Below are 6721 nucleotides of genomic sequence, written 5' to 3'. Positions count from 1 at the left end.
CCTTACTTATAAGGAGTAGTAAGATTTAGGCCCCGCTAAATATAAATTTAAAACAGTACCTTCCTCCCACGAGTGGCTGATCCTGACGAGCCGTGGCCTGACGACACTGCGCGAATAAAAACCGTTCGTTTCGGCCATATCACAGGAGGAGTAAAGTTTTTTGGCGCCGCTGCCGGGGAACTGGTATCAGGCAATACTGCTCTTTATCAAACTTATTCGCAAGCATTTAGTGAATTTAAAACAGTACCTTCCTCCTACGAGTGGCTGATCCTAGCGAGCCGCGGCCTGACGACACTGCGCGAATAAAAACCGTTCGTTTCCGCCATATCACGGGAGGAGTAAAGTTTTTTGGCGCCACTGCCGGGAAACTGGTATCAGGCAATACTGCTCTCTATCAAACTTATTCACAAGCATTTAGTGGTGTCTAAGAAAGACAATTATACACGGACTTGGTTATTGGATTTTTTGAACAGTCGCCAATTATATTGGGACTAAAAGGATCATGCCTCTCCGTAGTCAGCCTGGCCACTTGGTTTGCTGAATAGTTCGTGCAGAACTCTGTTACCGAAATACCAGGGAATCGGTAGCCAGAACCAAAAACATGTTTCACCGTAGGATAGTTAGTTAATTAAATTAGATTAAATTAGATTACCGTAGATTACCTTAGATTAAAATTAGATTAAATTAGATTACCTTAGAATTAGATTACCCTAGATTAGATTACTTTAAATTAGTTTAGCTTATTATAATTTAGTTTATTTGCGAAAAATTAAAAACAAAAAGGCATACCTAGTGTATGACCCAAACTCGATCTAGACCAGGGCCGTTGTTATTTGTACCTGATCCAGACACAATAATCTCTAAAGCACGCAAGGAAGCATGAATCAGAAATAAAATGGCGTTACGCGTTACTTTGGCAGAAAATACCAAACCCTCGATTGAAGGTCGAGGAGGACCAATCAGATTTCCAGAGATTCAAGGACACTCATTCGAGTTAAAACATCACATCATCCATCTCATTCAGAATAGCTGTCAGTTTCATGGATTACCGAATGACGATCCTAATTCTCACCTTGATAAATTCATATCTCTTTCGAACTCCTACAAACAGCCAGGGATAGGACAAGATATAGTCCGGCTATACTTGTTCCCCTATTCTCTCACTCATCATGCTCAAACTTGGTTCGAAGGACTGAAAAAAGATTCCATCACGTCATGGACGGAGATAGCTACTGAATTCCTAACCAAATATTTTCCTCCTTCTAAACAAACCAAACTGAAGAATGACATCATTAACTTCAAACAAAGTTATGATGAATCTCTTTACAATGCATGGGAGCAATTCAAAACCCTGCTAAAGAAATGCCCTAATCACAGTTAGAACGGTCAGCCCAAATCTGTACCTTCTATAATGGTCTTACGGTAAATTATAGGACGACGATCGATGCAGCAGCTCAAGGGAATCTGATGAACCAAATCGCAGACGAAGCATGGGAATTGTTCGAAAACATGACAATGCATCATCATGACTGGAACAGTGGTGAAGCAACTTCATCATCTGCCCCACTCTCTGCACTTAACAATCAAACGGAGGCCATCAAATCCCTCACGGATATGATGGAATCTCTTGCTAAACAACTCGAAGAACTGAAGACGCAGCCGCAGCAAGTTAACCAAGCTCAGGCTAGTGTTAATTGTACCAACCCACAACCTACCAAAGAATATCAAGTTGAGTACGAAAACCCTGACAGTTCAGACTGTTACGTCCAATACCCAGCTCATCCACCAAATCCCGGATTCAATCAACCACCTAGGGTTAATCAATTTCAGCGAAGCAATCAACCTTTTTGCTATCGCTATCCACCTTTTCCAGCCCAACAATCTCAATTGACCTACGATCAACCACTTCCACTCACTGGTCCCCAGTTGAGGAAAATTCCCCTACCACCCAGATTACAAAAGCAACTAACCCCACTCTCAGAGCTGATGATCAGTTAACTCAGTTCATTCAAGGGCAACAACAGTTAAATCAAAGAACTGCATCCAGACAAGATCAGATGGAGATACTAATGAGAAATCAATTGGCTCTGCTCAAAAGTTTGGAAATGCAGCTCAGACAGTTATCACAACGCCTTGAAACCCGACCGCAGGGAAGATTTCCAAGTAATACTATCCAAAATCCCCACATAGAAAAGCAAAGCAAATGGATTTTGTAATCTCAGAGGAAGAACCATGGAGAAGGTCAACTAGGCTCAAGAACAAATCGACATATACTCAGAAGCTGACTCCTGAAACTCCAGTTCGCGTACCTTATCCTGGAAGGCTACAAGAAGAACCATCCAAGCTGGATTCCTTCAAACTTAATGGAAGATTCCTGGACACCATGTCCAAAGTTCCCAACCAGAAGAGATACATCCGAAGGCTTCTCTCTACAAAGGAGAGGATACCAGACTCTAACAAAATTCCACTGAGTGAAGAATGCTCTGCATTACTCAGGAACTCTCTACCACCAAAGCTAGGAGATACGGGCTGATTCATTTTCCCGTGTTCAATCTACCAATCTGGAACCATTCATGCGCTAGCAGATTTAGGAGCAAGTATCAACCTCATTACCTACTCTCTCTACAAGAGATTAGAGTTAGGAGAATTGTCACCAACCAAAATGACAATCTAACTTGCCGATCATACAATTTGATATCCTAAGGGCATAGTTGAAAACGTCTTGGTGAAAGTCGACAAATTCTTGTACCCTACGGATTTCGTAGTGATGGATATTAAGGAAGACCTACACACACCAGTAGTGTTAGGAAGACCTTTCATGAATATGGCTAGGACTGTCATTGATGTGTACAATCAAACCTTGATCTTACGATCACATGGGGAGAGCGTTACCTTCAAAATTGACCGACCAACCGATCTTTCTGGACAGGCATAGATGTTTGCTATTTCCACCAGACGAATCACTTCCGATGATGAGTCTTCACCACCAGCTGATGATGCCGAGATGGGTGTCGAATCACAGTCTGTAGACGACCCAGAAATGGAAGAAGAGGATCCCATCGAAGAAATGAAGGAAGATGAGGAATCTGAAGAGGAAGAAGAAATGGAAGACGTAAAAGAAACTGCGACAATACCCGCTCCAAGCACTGAGCGTCATGAAGAAATAATGAGGCTTGCGACGGCAGATCACAGTTTAATCATTCACTTCAATAAGAAGACCGATAAGGCTGAGGTTAAGGATATAGAATTTGATCCTGCAAGTATCAAAGTGGAGAATCAGAATACTGAAGAAAACCGTTCATCAGACGCATCCTCAGAGGAACAAGATACCGATGATGATGAGGAAGAGCATCATGAAAACATTATGAATAACTCGCACTCTCCAACCGAACCAGGTCAAGGGGAGCCGGACTATTCCTCAGATCGAATTCCAGTTATATCCACACACGCAGACATGATTACTTTCATCAATGATACCGATGAATTTGAAGACATTCTCGAAGCCATCCGAAAATCAACCATTGATTTTTCGCTACGCTTAATCGAACGAATAATGGCTATCCGAGAAGAACACCACCCCTATCTCCGAAGAGAAGATAATGATGTTGAAATCCTAGAAGAACGCATTCAAGACTTTAACAATTCTCTTCACGATCATATCTATCACGAATAAAGGCAACGAGAGCACAATTCATTGGTTCGCACTATGTGACGACCCGGAAATTTCCGACCAAATTTAAACCTAACTTTTATATGTTTCCGACACGATAAGCAGAATTTGTAATGTTGAATCTCAAAAAGTTTGGAACTACATTCATGTAATCAATTACCCTTTGAACGTGTTCGACGATTCACGAACAATTATGTGTATATAGATATGTATATATAATATATAATAACTGAAAACATTAACAAAGTATTTGATATATATGATACTTTACATGAACGTATTTGTTTCGATATATTTATCAACAGAATTAAGAGATAATATCAAATGATTGAATTATCAGATACATTATGATATGATTACGGGTCAATGTTATGAGGTCCACTGTGATTTAAGAAATCTATTCTTTTTGACAATATTCGGAAAATGGTAAAGTGATCTATAAGTAAGAACGTGGAGTGTAAATAACTTAGGTATTAGATATCAACAAGTTAAGTAACTCGATATTTTTCATTAAGATGATTTCATACGTTTATTAAACCTTTGGACTTTATCCCATGCTTCACCAACAGACTGTAATTTAAAAACTTGAAACCTATTATGAATATATATAATTCTACTTTTCTAAAATGTTTTATGATATAACGATTTAAATTAATATTAAATATATTTATACGCGTATTATATGTACATAGTTTTATACTTTTACTATACTTTAACTTTACCTTTACTTTACTTTTACTTTACTTTTAATTTACTTTTACTTTACTTTAACTTTAATAATTCATACTTTAATAATTCACTTTAATAATTCATACTTTAATAATTCACTTTAATAATTCATACTTTAATAATTCACTTTAATAATTCATACTTTAATAATTCACTTTAATAATTCATACTTTAATAATTCAAAAATCTATTATAAATAGAATTCAATAGGTTTCATTATTTCATAGAAACTTGAAAATATATTTCTCTAAACTCTCTCAATCGAATTACATATATATATTTACTTAGTATTATTTCAAGATATTATTAGTATACATAAAATACTACGACAGAGTTATATTCAGACGATTTCAAAATAGGTTTTCAAACGGGATAGAGCTAAGGAAATTATGGGTTATAGCTATGGAGGTTATCGGTATTGTTCAAAGGTATTGCTCGTGAGGTCAACCTAACGTTTATCATTTTCGTTGCGTCTACATACTTTCCTGCAATATTGAATCACAATATTGATACGTGAGCATTCATATCTTATCTTTTATATATTAATAGTGTATCCCTGACTAGTGCTCGAGTATATATGATTATGCATGTTTGTATGCTTAGTTTCGTCGTTAAATAGTTTATGATAAATTACAAATTTGATACATATGCTACTGAGATAAGGTATATGATATGCATGTCGTTGAAAAGCTAAAGAAAAATTAATAACTTTTCATTTAGAAATCATGTGGGTTCAATGAACGGATTAAAAGATATGGTCAAATGAATTATTATTAATTTTAATATTTATTACTAAAAATTAATATTTTTATTGAAACTATCATTTTATTATTTTTATCATTATTATTATTATCAATATTATTTAATCAAATAAATATGCGTATAAAGATATTTTTACCACACGTAATATAATTACATTAATAATACATACCACTATATTTTTATGATATTAAGTGAATTTTATAAATTTTATTACTTGAGATATATAAAAGTATATTTTTATCATATATGAATTTAAATATAAATTTTTATTTATTAATAATTGACTTGTATTATTTAGTATAATAAGATCTGATAAATATATTTAAATATATAAAACGACTATATATAAGTTATATAATAAACATGTATAGATTTTGGAAGTCATTTTGGGTCAAGTTGACTTTTGTTGACTTTTGCATGTCGGTCTCGAGAATTAGGATTGTGATACACTACGACTTGACCTAAATTGTTAGACAGATATTGACCAACATATAAATATATATACTTAATGTAACATCCCGCGTTTTTCCGTTAAATTAATTTTTAACACCGTCTTTTTTTTTTTAAATAATATCTTTCGCTATTTAAATTCCCAATTTCCGTTGACTAACGTTTATAATATTCTCGTTATTTAATTATAACATCACTCGTCTACTCGAGCGTTTTTAAAATATTCGTTTGGTTAAATCCCGCACCCGCTTCTAAACTCGAGGGACTAAAATTGACACGGGGCAAACTAGTTGACTAGGTCAACTAGTCCACCCCAATCACCACCATTCAATCCCTCCATCTCTCTCTCTTTCTCTCTAGCAAGAACACACACACAAACACCCAATTCAATCATTCATCATCTAAATTCGATCTAGGAGGCTTACAACAAAACAAATTACATATTTGGAATCCTCTCTTCATCCTCTACAATTTGATACCAACTTCATCTCGTTTGGGTAACATTTCTAAAACACTAAATTTTCTCTAAATTCGTCTTATATACTTGAAATTGTATTAGTTAGTGTCTATGGCTCGTGTGTAACATGAATATATGTTTTGTTTGCTCGATTTGTGGTTTGGAGTAACTAGTTTGAGTTTTTGAAATGGGTTTGCTTAATCCTTGATTTTGGATGAGTTAATGTTGTTAGATTGTTAAAGTGCATGTTTTAATTGTGTTACTAGTATCATTAGCCACATTTGGATGTGTAGGTTGATTAAGAAAACTTCAAAAACCCGATTAATGATTTTGTGATGTTTGACTAGGGTTTGATAGTTCTTGACATGAACTTTTGGATGCTTAAATGCCATGGAATGTTAATTGTTAGTGTTTAGTTGTAATGTATGTTTCATTACCTTCGAAACGGCATATCGTATGTGTAAATTGGATTCCCGAATCATAAAATACGTTTTACGAACTTGAAACTTTGAAAATAAACCTTTCTTGACCAATTGACGAGTTTTCGGTTATTGTAAATGATGTTTTTGATTGATGATATATGGTTAGTTGTATTCCTCGTCAAAATACCTTTTCGACGATATATGATAGGCATTATAAGTGTTTGCGGGTCA

General features: G+C 35.3%; 1 non-coding gene across 1 annotated transcript; it reads right to left on the bottom strand.

Moving 5' to 3' along the window:
* Positions 1-1273: 1273 nt before the first annotated feature.
* LOC139865495 (small nucleolar RNA R71) lies at positions 1274-1380 on the bottom strand. Its single transcript, XR_011765011.1, has one exon. It is a non-coding gene; the product is annotated as a small nucleolar RNA R71 (small nucleolar RNA).
* Positions 1381-6721: the final 5341 nt, after the last annotated feature.

This window comes from Rutidosis leptorrhynchoides, chromosome 8, assembly GCF_046630445.1.
Source record: "Rutidosis leptorrhynchoides isolate AG116_Rl617_1_P2 chromosome 8, CSIRO_AGI_Rlap_v1, whole genome shotgun sequence".
Classification (NCBI taxonomy): domain Eukaryota; kingdom Viridiplantae; phylum Streptophyta; class Magnoliopsida; order Asterales; family Asteraceae; genus Rutidosis; species Rutidosis leptorrhynchoides.
The sequence above is the reverse complement of the archived record's forward strand: the minus strand, read 5'-3'. Positions and strand labels throughout refer to the sequence as shown.